The sequence below is a fragment of the Pavona decussata genome, unplaced genomic scaffold, assembly GCF_977016875.1.
Source record: "Pavona decussata unplaced genomic scaffold, jaPavDecu1.1 SCAFFOLD_14, whole genome shotgun sequence".
Taxonomy (NCBI): Eukaryota; Metazoa; Cnidaria; class Anthozoa; order Scleractinia; family Agariciidae; genus Pavona; species Pavona decussata.
Genome location: NW_028145437.1, coordinates 1,634,194 through 1,653,187, shown reverse-complemented (window position 1 = coordinate 1,653,187; position 18,994 = coordinate 1,634,194). Strand labels below are relative to the sequence as shown.

The 18,994-nt window shown below is 38.5% G+C and overlaps 1 pseudogene; it reads left to right on the top strand.

The window, feature by feature from the left end:
• Positions 1–4,604: 4,604 nt before the first annotated feature.
• LOC146487684 (uncharacterized) lies at positions 4,605–9,907 on the top strand (annotated as a pseudogene).
• Positions 9,908–18,994: the final 9,087 nt, after the last annotated feature.

The window sequence follows — 18,994 nt, the reverse complement described above, 5'->3', positions numbered from 1 at the left end:
ACTTAACACTGTTATTCCATAGGCACTTGCTCAACATGAGGTGATAAGTGAGTAATTGGTTAGATATTAAATTACTTCGCACAGTAAATCTAACAAAAATAAGTCACTGGAATTATTTTATTAATTCTCAACCTTGGGAAATGTGCTTCAAGACAAAACTTCTGAAAACCTTTGAAATCAATGTAGCAGGATTTGACACGGCATCCAATTTATTGATTAATTATGCTGATAACCTGACTACAGGGTGCATGAACCAGTGAGAAGGCTAGAAATTCAATGGACAAGATTGAGAATTTTAAAATAGTTGTCTATGGAATAAATAATAATAAATATTGATGTCTTTGGCGTCTATTTGAGGGAAGTGAAACAGGCACTCAAGGAGCTAGTTGGTGATAGGAGCAACTCAGTAGCATTCAAGATGCAAAAGTCTGTCTTAAGCAGCTCCCTCCGTATCGCAAAATCCATCAAGATCTTGAACTAGACAGCTATGTTAAAAAGCAAACAGCCACATATCATAGATTTTATTGCATGAATCCATTTGACGCCTTATTGTGTAGGATCATTTCAAGAAAACATTACAAGTTTGGATTTTCTGTAAGACGTTTCCAAAGCATTTTAGTCCAAAGGTAATTTTGGGGTTTTATAATTTGATTCATTTTAAGAGCTGAAGTGTATCTGATTTTTCTAAGTGAACATTAGGATTTAGGGATTAGATTAGAAGTTAGTGATTAGTTGTTACAGTATAGTCTTCCCGAGGTTGGCTACGGTGTGCCGCTCAACCATTGTTTACTAAGGTTCTGGGTATCCAGAAGTTTACACTGCCTATAATAATAATAATGATAATAATAATAATAATAATAATAATAATAATAATAATAATAATAATAATAATAATAATAATAGTAACAATGAAACGATGGAAAAATCAACGATCAACGATTTCAATTTCTTTTCTGACAAACATCTGACCTGTTTTAAAACAGCAAGGCCTGTAGATATCTTTATTGCATATGGTCTACGCGTATATGATATGGTTCAGTTTTATCCTTGGTTTAAGTTTTAGCTTACTTCTTTTTGAAAAAAATTTAAACAAGAATAAAATCGAACCACAACATGCATGCCCATAGATTTACGATTTTACCCTCTTTATTGGATCATCACTCAATTTGATTTGGAGGGGTATCATCTAATGGGCTGCTTAATGATACTTGGTTTAAACTACGTTTAACATTGATCTATTTGTGATAAGCCACTGTCCAGTGCTCTCTAATCGATAATTGACCATGCTATCTAGATCAATAAAGTAATATGCCACAATAGTTAAGTATGTATTGCCAGCAAACATCCTTGCTTTTGAGTAACTTAGAGAACAAGGTAGATCGGTAATATGGATAATAAATAAAAGTTAAAGGCCTATTGTTTAACTTTTATAATAATGACCATGTGCAATAACACCGTCTTGTCCTCTCCACTGTCTCCGCCTAAATTCCTCCAAATATACTTGCAGATCATCTACAGAAATTCCTCTACGTTGTCTGATGGGTCCCTTTAAATTTGCCCAAGCCTCTTGCTCTGCTTCCTGGGTGTGGACCCCTGTTACTGGATCTGTGAAGTTATTGCCATGAACAACAACTTGATGTCAATCAATAAATCAATCAAAAACTTTATTTCAACACGATAAGAGAAATCAGCAAAGCTGGTGGGGTCGTTCATAAAACAAATGAGAATTACTAAAAACGTATAAACAAAGTTAAAGTTTTAGTTCCATGCTATTGCACCTCGAAGTCATATGGAGTTTCTAATAAAGTTCGTTTATGGCCTTAGAAGAATGATGTCTCCATTTCATGTCTCCGACACAATAGCTTTCTTAATATATATGTACCTGGAGTTTTAAAAACTGAAAAACATGTGCCTGAGTGTTGCGAATTTTTAGAAGTTAGCTGACTGAGCTGAGGACGACCTTGTCACTGGACTGGCAAATACGAAAAACAAGCCATGACCTGCAGATAAAACTAAATGTATTTGCTGGCAAAACCCAGCCATTTTTCTGGGCATTTCAAAAGAGTTGTTGTTCCACAGGTCAGCCTGTGGAACAAAAGGTCAGGTATTTGTATTGTTATGCCCCACGCCAGGTGAGTTAATTAAAGAGGAGGACAACGTTTTACTTTATAATAAGCTTCCTTCTTTATCCAGTTTTATTTCATGAATGTTTGACGGCTTTTGAGCGACAGGCAAAATTAACAACAATTGACAGTAATGCAGTAGACATACATATATTTTTATGAACACAAATGTTCTTTGCAACACAACAATATACCAGTACATAATGAACCAATCAACTTATAACAATACAGCATACTATACAGGAGGCACAAACTATCAAAAACGTTTATTTTATCACTATCAAATTTAGCAAGAGAACGTTTAAATTCAGTTAAAGTTTTAGCCGGTGATTCCTTTCCCATTATACTGTTCCATGCTATTGCACCTCAAAATCGTAAGGAGTATCTATTAAAATTGGAAGAATGATGTCTCTATGTCGTGTCATTGAGACATTGGGTAAATGGCACTCTAATTGTTTTACATGCCCCAGTCATCGGTATGTACCTCACTTCCCGGGAGCAGACACTTGAGCAGAATAAAAGGAAGGTGGCATGATCCCTTCTTCTTACAACTTCGAAGTATCCTTTGGCTGGGCGGGTATTTAGTAAATAAACCCCTTCAGGCAGCTGGTATGTCTGCTGATAATGTCCGTGGTTGAGAGATTGTCCGAAAAATGAATATTTAACCGAGAAGCGAAGCTTCGAGGGCAAATGTGAAATGTTGAGGACAATCTCTCAGCCAAGGACATTATCAGCCGATATACCAGAAAGGGGTTTATTTATTTTATAACCCTCCCATTAATTTTCATATTGCGTAAAAACTGCTCACAAAAGAAGCTAGTGCTGGTGTGATGACGAATGCGCGCGATTGACGTAAACAAGTACATTTGATTGGTTTACAGTAACTTTATATTTTCACTGTGATTGGACCAAAACTTGACAAGCTGTCATGTGAAATAAACTCTCCCAACACCCCTTAGAACAAAACTTGAAAATTCGGCGCTGTTTACCTTTACTATTTCGTATTTTTCGGACGTACTGTTCAGAACTTGGCTAGAAAAAAGTATGTCGGTCTCAGGGAAAAATCAAATTATTTTAATTGTCACTGCGAGTGCTGAAATAGAAAGTGCAACCATGAAACACAGAATGTGCAAAGTCTGGAGCACCAGGAAGATTCACGTTGAAGGTTGACTGTTAGTGAACCTGCTGGCTTCGTTGTTGTAAATCCTAGTAGATTTCAATCATGTAGATTACAATGGTTTAGTTAAAGTACTGGGAATGGATTTTGTCCAAAAGAATAATAAGCAGTTGTTCAGTTCACTGTATGCGGTCGGTCAACAGAGTCACGGAAATGATATACACTTCTACTGATGAGGAAAGTGTCTTTAAACATATGGGGAAAATAATTCAAGAAACACACGGCAATGACACCTTGATCAAGATGTTCAACATGATGTCAGGAAAGAGTGACATCAAAGGGGTCACAGGGTATCTACAGGATAAAATGGCAGAGAAATGTGTTCATAGCAATGTTTCAAATGTCGGCTGGAAGAAACTGAAACACTTGGCAAATTGGTGGACATCTACTAGACATCTGCAAATGTTTAGGAAAGCCTTTACCATTCAAGAACTGGAAAGTTGGGGACGGCTTATCTAAAACTACAAACACAGTGGAATCAATCAATAGGCAGTCCTGCAAATCGAAGAACAATCTACGTGTCATATTGGAAAATATGTACATGGAGGACCATCTAAATGCCGTTAAGATGCTTGCATGTTCACATCACATAAATATAGATTACTGCAAGGCAAACACCAGAAGAAAAAAAAAAACGAAAAAGGGAATGATCCAGCCTGTTAGGCAACAATTCAGGTGAAACCAGTCCCCCAGACAAGTTATGCCACATCAAAGAAGGAAAAGGTATACGGGGGGGAAAAAGGCCGGGCAGTGATGGATTCTGCGATAAAGTTGAGTACCAGGAAATAGAAGGAGGAAAAACACTTTATTTTGGTTGGTTGCAAGGTACAATAAAAAGTTACAATTTTAGGAATGAATATATATATGGCATGGTGTTTAAAATTGCATATTGCCACCTTCGGTGCTCATGTACACCTCCCCATAAAATTCATGAATGTTGAATTTTTTTTTTTCCAGGGTACTATCTATTTACTTCGCAGTCTAACATTAGTGTACCAGAAAACGATTAATATGTGCACATCTGGCATCACACGAGGTATGAGCTTTCCGTTCGCTTCTGTTTGTCATATGAAAGGGATTTTGCTGAGGCAGAGTACTTTGCAAAAAGACATTGTTAGAGATCCTGACTTTAAGTTTCAAGAGGGAAGAATGATGGACTCTCTGAAGAAAATAGCTGGACTTAAAAAAAATTTCCTAGGGGCGATGCACCTAAACTGAACACTTTGTTCAATGTCACGGTTGGAGATGTTGAGGACATTCTCATCGCTTCATCGATAAATGTCACTTTAGTAAATGGGGTAATCATGGCTTTGTTAAATGCGCATTGCAATGTTTCCATGGTGCACAAGTCCTTGGATAGGTAAGAAGAAGCTCGTCTTTCCACTGTTCGCAGCTTCTACAGGACAGGGTACTTTGTCCTTGTGCCTCTTTGCATTGTAGTTCAAAAGTCTCAGGAAGTCTTTACAAAACGTTGCCACTTCACTTGCAGACAAGCTGTTCTCCAAGATTTCACGAAAATACTTTGGGTCAGCTTCTTTTTGCGGGATCATATGCACGGAAGTACCTAGGCAACAGCTTCCCTATTTTCTGCACTTTGATGGGGTTTTCGACGAATACACAATTTTTTACAGACCAGAAAACCATCGTATTTAATTTCATTAATTATAATTTTTTATTTTTTAATTTCCAGAGGCTGAAAGAATTCACAGTTTGTATCGGCAAGCTGGTCGATAACTTTCCTCATATCTAGTATCTGTCTAGACTTGAACCGCTCATTGGTGGCGAGACAGTTTATAAACGCTCTTGCCTCACATTTTTACGAATAGATATACCTTGATCTTGGATCCTTTTTATAAACTTTGCCTCAATAGCTTCCATATTCAAGCTTTTTCATGGCGATGGTTATGTCATTCACGAGGATCGTCAGCTTGGCAGACAGACGTTTCTCATCAGATGCAAAAGGTGACACACCTGCGTTGGCCACATTGAAACCAAATTTTTTATATGTAATTTTGCCTGAATCATCCTGCTGGTTAGAGCATTCTCCAAGGATGGTTGGAAATTTGGGTTTATTAATATTACGTACACTTTTTGGTTCAGCATTCTTCCAGCTCTTGTGAGTCTTGCATATATGGGTTTTTGTGGTCTTTAAAGAGGTTGTAAAGTTCCTTACTGGCAGTGCACTCTTGTCCATCTTGAAACTGAACCTGTAATAAAAATTATAAACCTGAATATCATATGTGCAAAAACACATTTGTAGTACGTAGTGTGTACTAAGAGACAAACGTTTCTTTGTCATGCAACTGCTTGAGTTTATGCTTTTTTTACTAAGCCTTTGATGTACTTTTTCTTGGGAGAAATGGGTTTTCAAACCACAGTTAAAATAGTGATCCTAAACTAGAAAACCTGATATGAATAAATTTGATGCCACGTGAAATGTTTGCAAAACCTCGTCCAGAATTGCGAGCGCCACTGTTTCCATGTTGACATCCATGTTTCACGACTTTGCCCGGGGTGACCAAACTCTCATCCATGTAACTGTACTTCTATTTGTGTTTTTATTTCCGGCCTGTTTGAGGGTTTCTTGAATTAGCTCGTTTGAACAGTAGGTTGTTCGTTTCCATAGTTATTTCTGTGAGGAGAGCTTGCTTGCTTGCTCGATTTATCATAATTTTTTTATATATTAAAATTCAACAACTAAATCGTTTTCTTTCATTTTAAAGCTTTCTAAGGCAATAGTATTAAAAAGGTTGTAAAAACCTGAAGAAAACATATCTGAATAAAAGTCATTGGAGCAGTTAATTTCATCCCGTTTTTTCTTCAAGCTGAACCTGGGCAACCTGCTCAGTAAAAATTTTCCTTAATTTTGATTGGCTAGCATTGGTGAGGTAGTTGAATTGCATTGGTTAGTAGCATTAAATGCTTAATTTTCGTTGGCTGTTTAACTGTCCAATTTGACCAAGGTGCCGATTTGTACAAGATGCTTGTAATGGGACAGGTCAAATCAGACAGTTTGGTGCTACACCAGTCAAATTAAGTGACAAATAAAGGGTGTTGACAACCAGTCAGATGCGAGCATTTTGTTGTTGACACAATTAATGCTCAAATAGGGCCTGGCAATAACCAATCAGATTCGAGAAGTTTGTTATAGTTATGATTAAGCCAAGTGTCCCTGGGTCCCAGAGGGTTTTTTTTATTTTTCTGCATGATCAGTAATCATTTGTCATGTCTCTGTTCGCCTTATCACGCTCCTTGCAAAAGAAAAATAAAACCTTGGACACCCAGGGTAAGCCAGGTAGTGGTACATATAGGCACGGTCGAAAAACCGCTGATTGGCTTAAACATCCATTAACTTAGAGCATGCTCTAACACTTTCCGCTGACGATGTGCGGGTGCACATGAGTTCGAACTGGAAGGATTACTGTGGATTTTTCCCCATCTGGGAACTTCTACTTTTCTGCAAGTCTTATCCTGGTTTTATTTCTTTTTGTGAGCGTCATTCTTTTGTCGGTTGGAGCCGTGGTTCTGCTGTATGTCCCACCATTTCTAAAAAAATTCCAATGTTCGTAATGGTTCCGAGTTACATCTCGTAATGATTTCGAAATTCGGAATGGTTCCGAATTACATCTCGTAATGATTTCGAAATTCATAATGGTTCTGAATTGACGTTTTCAACATTCTGAATATTTCCGAGACCGTTCAGAATGGTTCCAGGACTTTTCAAAATGATTGCGGATGTGATGGGAAAGAGGCAAAGAAGCGTCACCACGAGTTACCAGGAGGCAACTTTCACAGCGTGTGGAGACTGTCTTAGCCTTGTTTTAATATACTGTTTTAGCCTGTTTATCAAAGTTTGATTTGTGTAAAATTATTTGGTGAAAACGATCTACTGTGGAAACCCTCTCATTTTTTGTCGAGGATGAAGTTTTATCAGTTTGGAGTCATTTCCATTCTTGCAATCGTGTGCGTCGTTACAAGGTGAGATTTCTTTTTTAAAAGGCATTCTTACAGGATATACTTACTTTGTGAAGGAAGTAAACCAATACAGCAAAAAGACATTAAATTCGGCTTTATTGACCATCAAATGCAAAATCTTCGATATGCTAGGATGCATGCATTCTGTGCGCTTGTATGATCCACGCTGAAAGAGTTTCGAAATTTCACGCCAAGCGGCCGCCATGCGGCAGTGGACTCTAAATCCTACACGGGAGATAAATTTGGATATCAACAGTTCATTTGAACAGTAGACGTTTTACAAAAGTCAAGTTTACTACCTCTGTCTTTATACGCTGCTTTACGCCAAAGACGACAATTGGTACAGAAAATGAACACTGTGGGGATAGGCCATTGTCCCAAAGAGGGCTAGCCACAGGACACCTAAACAATCCACGGGCGACTGTACCTTGCGAAGCTAATACATACAATGTGGAAACAGCTATATATTTTTTCAAAAACATTGTTTATGCTTGAAGTTTTGTACCTGTTGTCATGTGTGTTAGGGGGGGGGGTGATGGTTGAGTTGCTTGTGTTTTAATTTGAGCTTGGCAACATAGTCGATTTTGCTGCAAAATTCCAACAATCCATAAACAACATGTGAGTTCATGCAGCTGTTTGTGCAATCTGTAGAGTGGGCGGCTGTACATAGGCTATGCAATTTATAAAGAAGTAGTAGAAGTTTTTTTCTTTACCTAACTTTGTAAGACCATATGAAAAGCTATGTCACAAAACTGTATGCTGATTTCAGCAAGTTTTTTGTAGCAGCAAGGCTGGGGTGTCTGCCATTTGTTAAACCTTGATATTAACATGTCGTCCAATTGGTTATTTAGCAGCCAATCTCATATGGTGTAAACAAAAGTGAGCTGTTGTATTCCATTTTCTAATCAGATTATCCAGATTCCATTTCTGTGCCTGATAAAAAATTGATCCAGTAAAGTGTTAGCATAACATACAGCTGTATGGGGAGGCCTTGCCAATAAATTATTGAACATAAGATTAAGCAGTGCATGAAGTTTTGAGGACAACTCAAGACAACATGTAAGCGTCAATCAAGCCAAGGAACAAATCTGTAGTCTTAAAAGTTAATGTTCCTCTTTGTCTTTTAGAATTACTGCTGATGAAGATTTGTCACAGTTTGTTAACTGTGTCTGTTCTCTGTTAAGGGAAGTGGAAGCTGAAATGAAAAATGTGTGAGCAACGTTCAAAGAGCAGAATTTTATGGAAATAGATTACTGTGTGCATTGACACATTTAGGAAACATTGTCATGCACATGCAACGTGCTGGTTGTTACCCTCCAATTGAAGTTCAGGAGATGGAAACCTTGCGTGAAAACATCAGAGCCATTTATATTCTGCTTGTGCAACTTCTGGTCATGTATGGGTATTCTTATCGACCACAAACTGAACAACCATCAGGACCTGGAAGACCAAGATATGTCATTTTGGCCGAGCAATTGTGTTGCTTGAGAGGCGAATTCAACAGTTGGACACAGATTGCCTCTGACTTAGGTGTTTCCAAACAAACAATTTACAACCATTGCAGAGAACTTGGATTTTCAATGAATTTTGAAGGTTTCACACCAATTCTAAATCCTGATCTTGACACAGCGGTTCTTGAGGAACTTAGAGCCTTTCCCCGTACAAGGGAGACAAACGTCATTGCAGGCCTTCGGCAACATGGCATATATATCCAGAGCTGGAGGGTGCGAGAGGCAATTGTAAGAGTGGACCCCATCAACCGTGCCAACAGATGGGGTCAGAGAATTGAACGTCGCCCTTACAGTGTACCCCATCCTAACTTCCTGAGGCACATTGACAGCAACTTGAAATAAAGGCACTGGAGAATGGTCATCCATGGATGCATTGATGGATTTTCCCGTTGCATTATTTACCTCAACAAACACAACAACAACAAAGCTACAACGGTTCTCTCTTGTTTTCAGCAGGCAGTAACTGAATGGGGGTATCCATCACGAGTGAGGGCTGTTGGATTTGGATTTGGATTTGGTTTAGGGGGGAGAACCGTGGTAGCTTTTTAACTGGTCCAAGTACACGCAACACGCATATTGAACGTCTGTGGAGAGATGTAGTTGAGAGTGTTGTCACCATCTTCACATCATTGTGTTTTATTTATGGCACGAAATCATCTACTGGATCCTGGAAGTGACCATGACATGTTTGCTTTACATTATGTATTTTTGCCAAGAGTACAGAGGCTCTTAGATTTGTGCAACGCTTCAATATGCATTCAGTGTCAACTGAACGTAATAGAACACCTCGACAACTATGGGCCTCTGGATGCCTCAGGAATTTCAACTCACCCAATGCTGGCATTCGTGATGTGTTTGACCCTTATACACCTAAGAACGTTGAACTGTATGGACGTGATCCAGATGCCCCTCTACCAGATCCAGAGGATGACCAAAGTGGTGTTGAAGTGGCTGCCATTAATTTAGAACTGTCTCAAGATTTTCAATCTGCCTTGAATCAAAACTTTAAAACATTACAAGAGGACAATAATTTTGGTATAGACGTTTACCTGCAGGTGCACGAATTTATAAGGCGTGTCACCCATGAGGATCCATTGGTGTGGAAAAGTACTTTCTTTTAAGAGCGAGTGCACAGAAATATCAAGCAAAATCATAAAATCGCGGCCACGGTCAAAAATTAAACCCACCTTCATTTTCAATTTGTGGCGAGGTATTTATGTGGTTTCAAAGGTTTCGGGGTTTATTTCTGATAATACGGCCGGATTTTCGAATTATTCGAGGAAATCGATTTCTCCCTCTCGCTGGCTAAAAATTTTTTTTTTTTTTTTTTTTTTTTAATTTTTATTTGCAAGAAAACACAGTTACATACAATAATAAACTAGACAGTACTTACGCACTTACACTTTGTACAATATTACAATTAGCTTACTCACTTGCTGGCCCGCTAACACACCATTCACAACACTCACTCACTCATCTCATGCTCTCATGCACTCACTCACAAAAAATTCAAAGTCACACCCGTACAAGTCATATATATTAAATAGGTCTAAATATTGTCCATTTCTTTTTAAATATGTCTAATGTATTATTTTTCGTACAAATAAATTTCTCTGTGTCATACTTTAACGATACTTTAAATTTGTAACCACCTATATTCGGAAGTTCGTTATTTCTTCTACACCCCCATAAATAAATTTTTCCTATAAGTAACAGGTAATTTAGTAAGGGGCATTCTGGTGTTAGAACACCAATTAAAATATCTCTCAACTCAAGATGTATTTGTTGTTTTGTCAGGGATAAGTAATATAATTCAAAGTCTTTCCAAAAAGTAATTGAGTAAGAACAATTATAAAAGAGATGCTGTATAGTTTCTGATTCCCGTTTGCAAAAAGAGCACAGATTGTCTGAAATATAGCCGATTTTATGTAATTTTGAATTAGTGTAAAGTATAGAGTTTAATACCTTAAACTGAAAGGCCTGAACGTATGGCTCAAAAGCAACTGAATGGGGAAGACAGAAAGCTTTTTTCAACGCCTCATCAGATAAATTAAATTCACACTTTAGTTTTTGCGCATGATTAGGGAAGCGTGCCTTTTTACGGACAAAAAGGGAATAGTAATCTTTAGATTTCTTTTTAGTTACATCGAAAAGACCACTGTCAGTTTTGAAGGATGGATTTAGGACTATGGGATCCGGTTTATAATTAGCATTTCTTAAATTGAGCGGTATGGAGTGGCGTAGACCAGTCCATTCCAGAAAATTCGTCTTCTCTATGTATTTTGCCTGTAATTCATAAGAGTCGATATTATTAAGATCAAAGCGTAAGTCGCCCACAGTTCGAATCCCATTATTGAAGTACCTTTTATAGAAAACTGGTTTATTGTTTATTCGTATTTCTTGATTATTCCAGATAAAGTAATGCCAGTTAGTATCATTTGCATTGTCTTTGGGAAACTCAGACCACCATTTCAATAACTCTGCATAGAATTGAGAATTAATATTTAAGTCTTTAATATTATAATTGCAATTAAAAAGAACCAGACCACCTGTTTCTTTTAGAAGATATTCTAAATAGCTTTTCCATACGCCTGAATTATCACCAAAGATTCTTTTCAGCCAGGAGAGGCGGAGAGATTTGATCATGCTTTCAATATCAACCATTTTGAGGCCACCTCCCTCATAATTATTTATTGCAGATACTCTAGTTACTTTGTCTTCACCTTTCCATAGGAAATTGTATATCAAATAGTTTAATTCTTTCACTATATGTTCAGGGGTAGGTAGCAAAGAAGATATGTAAACAACTTTCGGCAAGAGCAGAGTTTTGATAATAGTAACCTTCCCGTAAAGGGATAACCCCCTGGAGGACCAGATATTAATTAATTTTTTTATCTTGTCAAGCCTTTCTGAGAAGTTTTTTTGAAAGAGAAGTTTTTTATCATATGAAAAGAAGACTCCAAGGGCTTTTATTGGATCGCTCGGCCATTTGATTCCGAGCGGCTTCATTTCATTTCCTTTCAGCGATCCCAGCCACATTCCCTCTGTCTTTGAGCTATTGACCTTTAAACCTGATATATTTTTAAAATTCTCTAGCAACTGAAAGAGTATGTGGGCCGACTCTATGTCAGCGAGAACCGCAGTTGTATCATCAGCATATTGTAATAATTTGGTCTCTTGTTGTTCAATTACAATTCCCTTTATTTCAACATTTTCTCTGACGGAAATTGCCAAAGTCTCAACAGCTAAAAGAAAAAGATAAGGAGACAAAGGGTCACCCTGCCTGACTCCTCTTGAAAGGTTAAAGTATTCTGATGACAAGCCATTATTTATCACACAGCTTTGAATATTCTTATAAAAAGTTTTTATCCAACGCTTAAATTCAGGGCCAAAATTGAAGGCATCCAGACAGTTAAACAGAAAGTTCCACTCTAAAGTATCAAAAGCTTTTCGAAAATCAATAAATATCATCAGACCAGGTATATTTTCTTTTTCTGTAAAATCCATAATATCAAGAATTGACCTTACCGTTTCATCGATATAGCGATCTTTAACGTAACCGGATTGATTACAGTGTATAATATTAGGCAGGACATTTTTAAGTCTAGAAGCAATTACCTTCGAGATTATTTTGGCATCAACATTGACTAGAGAAATAGGTCTCCAATTTTCTATTAACGTGCGATCTTGTCCTTGTTTTTCTATTAAAGTGATGACAGCTTGCTTTTGGGAATTGGACAATTCTTCCTTTACAAAAGACTCATTTATGCAATTAATGAACGGCTCACAAATAAAATTCCAACATTTTTTGTAAAATTCAATTGGGATTCCGTCATTTCCGGGAGACTTATTGTTTTGAAAAGTTTCTAAAATGCTTTTACATTCGTCGATGGTAATTTGGCCTTCACACGATTGTTTCTGTTCTTCAGATAGTTGCGGAACATTTAAATTGTTCAAAAAAGACGTGATGGAATCCGTATCTGTCGCTGGCTAAAAATAGCCGGATTAATTAGCAAAACTTAGCATAGACGTAAATTCCCTCGTGTAAGAAATAAAAGCTATATCATCAGAAAATGGAAACTGAACGTAAAAGAAGAAGTATTTGGCCCTTTATATCATCCTGTTTTTCGGTTCTAGATCATACCTCTTACTACGAAAAAACACATTCTTTGATGAAGATTTGACCAGAGCCGTAACAAAGCGAGTTTCACCTTAAAATTATAAACTGACTTTTCGATATGTGGCCACTCTCCAATATGGTTCATTCTAGGGCTATAGAGTGATAACATGACCTTCTTCCACGGAATACAAGAATTGGTTTGGGTTATTTAGCGAGGGCTTGATAAAATGCCATCGAAATCTGAGTAGTTTGACTGAAATGTGAGCTTCTTAGCATATTGTTATGTCGTTAACATGCAAAACGACTAATCACTTATTAAAGCCAAAAACTCAGGTTTTGATTGAAATTATGGATCTAAACTCCTGCTTCATACTTAAAAAGGCTGACTTACTTCAGCCTGTGCTTACAATGGTCCATGTGACGCGTCGTTTTCAGAAACGAAAACTAACTTCGTTAAAAGCGAAAAAAATGTTCGGTCAACCGCCACAATGCGTGGCGCTCCTGATATGACATTGTCACACATACCGATAAGAGCCCAAATGAGCTCAAATACAGCATCAAATTAATTTTATCTGTCCTTATGATTTGGTAGCGAATTCAGTAGGTTGGTGTTTTTAGCGAAATATCGTAAAATACCGGTTACAATACAACTTAGTAATGTGTTTTGGGCACAGTCGAATAACTTGGGTAGCTTATATATCGGGTAGGAGAGGTGGGGAGCTTGGAGGGGGGGGGGGTGGGGGCTTATAAGTGGTGAATGTCTTAGGCATGGGCCAATAACTGGGGTAGCTTTAGCTAAGCGGGGGTGGGAAGCTCTGAAGTGGCACGAAAAAAAAACGAACAAAATGGGATTTATTTTAAACTTCTCGGACTGAACATTTTGACTTGTACTTTTACACAGTAAAGTTATTCGTTGGTTATTACGGTATCGTTTATTTGTTATTTCTATTTTGCAGTCCCAATCTCACCGCTGCATCGTGCTCAGAACACATTGGCCAAGATCCTCTTGGTGTAGAAACTTAACTTAATAGTGGAATTGATGTTTAGATATATTTACCGGAAGACGCACACACAGTATTCATACAGTACCAAAAGAAGATGAGTTCTCTTGTAGAGATCCGACGGATTTAAGTGTGCCATTATAACATATACGAAATCCGAGAATGCTTCACAGAATGTCCCATTACTTTGAGTTTCTTATGTTTGATCATGATAACAGCTACACTTCTTCAAAAAATCTTCAATTCGACTCAGGTAAGGGGCTTTCTTTCGTCCTGTTATATCGCAGGTAGGGATTTCAAAGTGGACACATATTCTGTTCAGCATTGAAATCGCGAATTTCGACAGCTTGGATTCTTTCATCAGCTCACATAGGTTGTAGTTGTCGAAGCTAATGGGATGGACAGGTTGAACTGTTTCAAGAACTACTCCCCTCAGGTCGCTAAAAGCCATTTCGCCTTCTGCGCTTTCGTCATCGGACTCAGTCTGGGTGGAGTTGCGGTCTTGGAGAGTACGCCTCGACGCCAAACGAGAAAAGTAGCTGGCGATCTGCTGACCCGTCAAAAATTCAGCGCTGGTAAACAAGTGGTCGCCATTTGTATCCCTTGCACTTATCATTGAGCAAGCAACTGTGCATGCGTTAACTTTTTGCCCTGTTTGTTCTCCGATAAGGAACTTGCTCAGCAGGTAGTTCTTCTGCTTTTCATTGAATTGTGCTCTTGAGACTTGGCTAGCCTTCAGGGCCCATCCCATTGGAAGTAAAGGCACATTTTCTGCTGTTCTGCTCTCACTGCACTGTTGCATCTGTGGGACTCTTTTGAACTGCTCTTCCAGTAACGATAACGTCAAATCTGGACTCAAAACGTTTGTTAATGTAATTTCCATTTTATTAATAGTGGATTCTGGTAGAAAATGGTTAACACTTACCAATGACATATCTCCCATTCGGAGAATAACTTCGATTTCAATTCCAGACGGTTGGGGCGCTATCTTCGTTTCATCTTCGCCAAGAAGCTTATGGCAATTAGAACACACGCCTGTAAATACGATGTGCAATTGCTTTATAACTGAAGATTTCATCCATTTGTCCGCATGAAAGCGCCCAAGAATATATTATTTTAATATTGTAAATCCTTTCAAACCTGTGTCAGTTAACGTATTTTTCTTGCTAACAGCAACACGAGAAATAAACACTGTTAGTAAGGTTCTGAATAAGAGCGCTTTCATTACAGACCATTACAGATTAGAAAATGATTAAACATATTTTTGCTAAGACATCAACAGCAAAACAACTTCTGCAAAGAGAGTCCAGTCACTGGCAATCATCCAACCCAGGCAACTACTTTTTAGTCAACAGTGAAACCGCGTTTGCGCTCACAACTTGTAGAATTGAATAAGCAATCCCTCAGAGTAAAGTTCTCCCTCCGCAGTTGTAAACAATTAAGGTGCTAACTGCACCAACTATGGGATGGTAACAAATGGTCTAAACGGCCGTTAAAAACTTGACTGACGCAACTCGCACTTGCCCTTCATCTGTGCTCGGCTAACTAGCATGGGCGCTACTGGCTGTTAATCAAACAATGTCTCTACAATACAGTTGCACACTGTATTGTTTGCACAGTCCAATACTTAGTAAATGTAATCTCCTTGCCTTTTTACCCGGTACAAAAAATACCTGACTTTACCTTAAGTGCATGAACGGAACTTTCGTAATAAAAACATAGACAAAAAACTCACCTGCGCCAACTGGAAGGAAAATTCCAGTCTCCTTCAAAACGAACTGTGATCCTGACTTGCTTAATCCTCTCTCTGCTTTGGGCTTTTTGCCTATAGCTATGCCGTGCTTTGACAGGCTCACTGGAATGGAGCACTCAGTAGAAGAACGCTTCCAGCTTACGCCTAGGGAAGCACGATGTTGGGGACATATAGTCCAGGTTTCTACATTTCGGGGCGGCGCGTAGATTGACGCTCTCGCCAGTAAAACTTTATTGGCAAGATTTCCGCACAGCCCCATACATTAATTATGCATACAGTCTTTGTTCAAAGGAAACAGTAGGGATAACAATAGCGCGGCGTTGGGATTACTTCACTTTGTTCCTCTTAGTTTTTATATTTTCTTTCTAAGTCCATATGGGCTTTGCCGATATTTTCGATTTTTTGCTCAAAAATACGTGTTTTCAACATAAAATTGACAAATTTTGTTGATTTTTACATGTTTGTTATTTGATCCGCTTGTTCAAAATGTGCAAAATTCGGTGCTTTAAGCGTCACGGCAGACGTGATAGCTAGAATTAAGTTTACGTGTTTTAAAAGATCACAATAGTGGAATATTGAAAATAAAATGTTTTTCCTACTTGTCTTGTTGTTCTGTTGCATTTTACTCCTTTCCTCTTTGGGATATAAAGACGACCACAGCTTGTATCCCTTGCATGGGGCGGGCGCAAGTTCAATTTTTGCAGTGCATTTTGTTTTTTCGCGGGAAGGATCACAAAGGGTGCATAGAGTGATACTTTTGGAACCCTTTATGGATCCTTTCGAACCTCATAAAGGTCGGGGATGTGCTTGATGATGTTTCCAAAGGGATCCTCTCCATATTGCTGACGCCACATAAACTCCTGCAGGTAGCCATCAAAGAGTTCTTTGGATGTTCCTGTACGAGACAAACTTCGCTTTACTTCCCACCATGTGTTTTCGATGCCCTGTGTGTGGGCACCGGTGTCTGGGTCGAATTTGTATGCCCAAGCGTAAGTAAGGGCTAATATTTTCTCAATGGAAAGCTTACTACCGGAAAACCATGAGTTCTGGCGTATTGATGCCATTCCATTGCAACCTCTCTTCGAGCATCGCCACTCAAACCCGTCTCGCGATGAAGCTCGTTTAGTCAGGCTGAGTGCATTGCACTCAGCCCTTGGACATTTCACAGACGACGCGAGTAGGTTGTGTTCCTTGCACCACTCTATGCACCCGTTGTGATCCGCAAAAATCTTGGACAGTTGGAAGAAATTCATCATTTGTTGGCTTGCCATCTAAAGCAAAACTTACTCAAATTTGAAAAAGGTTGGAAGAAAGAACACGTCGCAGGAAAGTTGCATTTTATTTCATAAGCGGACCAATGAGCAACAAGCTAAAAGGATTCTTTCGTGAAGAATTCGAAAAGCAAGCCATAAATCAGTATATATTGTTATGTAGATCTGCAATTGCCTGAGCGGAAATAAAATTATTTTTTTGCACACTGACTACCAACCGATTCAGTGTGGTCTAGTGGAAGAGTGTATGGACAGGTAAGCAAGCGGTAAATGTAGCGCCTTAATTCGAATCTCGGTCTACGCAACGGAAAAAATAAAAAAAATAAAAGGGTTTTACTAGAGGAGAAAACGAAATGCGAATTAAGAGTAGAAAGTAAAGGGAAAAAGAGAAAAAGGGCTGCACACAATGAGATCCTTTTTGTTGATGCAGTAAGTAGACATTAAGGATTAAAATATGCAATTCGCATGGGATCGACCTATTGTTAATGAAAACAATAGAGCGCATACATAATTAATAGTGCGGCATGCATAATAAATGTATGGGGCAGTGTGGAAATTTTTCCACTTCATTTTCTACTCCGTTGATGGCAAAGGATGACTTGTGTCTTGTAATGTCACGGTTACAGGTGAGCAAAGGAACTAGTTGTACTTGCCTACTCCTATCTTTCGCATCGAAACCTCAGTGGCCGCCAATGATGGCAAGAAGCGAAGACGCATCGGCCTCCATAATACGCCACCGTCAAAGTCTAAGACCGAGTGTGAATTCCTCAGGAAAAAAAACCCTTGATGTCAAGTTGTCCATTTCACAATGACAGGAGATCACATATTATACTGACAGCACGTTAGATCTTAAATTCGTTTCTTGCCTGATCTTTGCCATAGTTTTATTATTATTATTATTATTATTTTTAATACCGCTTATAAGCCACCCCCCCTCCCCAGAACCCCACGTCCCCACCTCACCTCCCCGATGTATAAGTTACCCAACTTACTCGACCGTGCCCAAAACACGTTATTAAGTTGTATTGTAACCGGTATACGATATTTCACTAAATACAAACCTACTGAATTCGCCACCAAATCATAAGGACAGATGAAATGAATTTGATCTCCCAAACTTCTCTTTATCGGTATGCGTGATAATGTCATACCCAAGCGTCATGCATTACTAACGATAACTGGAAACGATTGACCAAACATTTTTGCGCTTTTAACGAAGTTACCTTTCGTTTCTGAAAACAACGCGTCAAATGGACCATTGCTGGAGCACACGCTGGAGTGAGTCAGCCTTTTTAAGTATGGAGCAGGAGTTTAGATTCATAATTTCAATCAAAACCTGAGTTTTCGCCTTTAATAAGTGATTAGTCGCTTTGCATGTTAATGACATGACAATATGCTAATGAGCTCACATTTCAGTCAAACTACTCAGATTTCGACGGCGTTTTATGAAGCCCTCGCTAAATAACCCAAACCAATTTTTATATGCTATGTAAGAGGAGTTCTTTACAAACTTTATAACCGTAAAATTAACCCGATTGGAGAGTGGCCACATATCGAAAAGTCAGTTTGTAATTATAAGGTCAAACTTGCTTTACCAAAGCTGTTATTAGATCTATATCAAAGAATCTGTTTTTTCGCATTAAGAAATATGATCTACATCCGAAAAACAAACTGATATTTAGTGCCAAATAATTATTTCTTTAAGTTCAGTTCCAACTTTTCGATGATATAGCCTCAGCGATTATCACGAGAGCTTTTTTCTGAATTTAATGCTCCCAACCCATGAGAAATAAGAACACAACAATGATATGTGGGGTAAGGGGTTGGGAATGGAGTACTCCAATAGCAGGCCAGTAGAACTAAATGCCATCAATAACTGAATCACTTATCTGGCTTGGTAAGGGGGGTCAAAGCCCCCTCCTCTCCGGGGATGCAGGTCACAAACCCCTGGGAGAGGTTCCTAATCCTCTTGGGGGCTGCAGTCACAATACCCCAAAAGAGGTCCTTACTCCCTTTCAGGGCTGCAGGTCACAATACCCTGAAAAGGTCCCTACTCCCCCTTA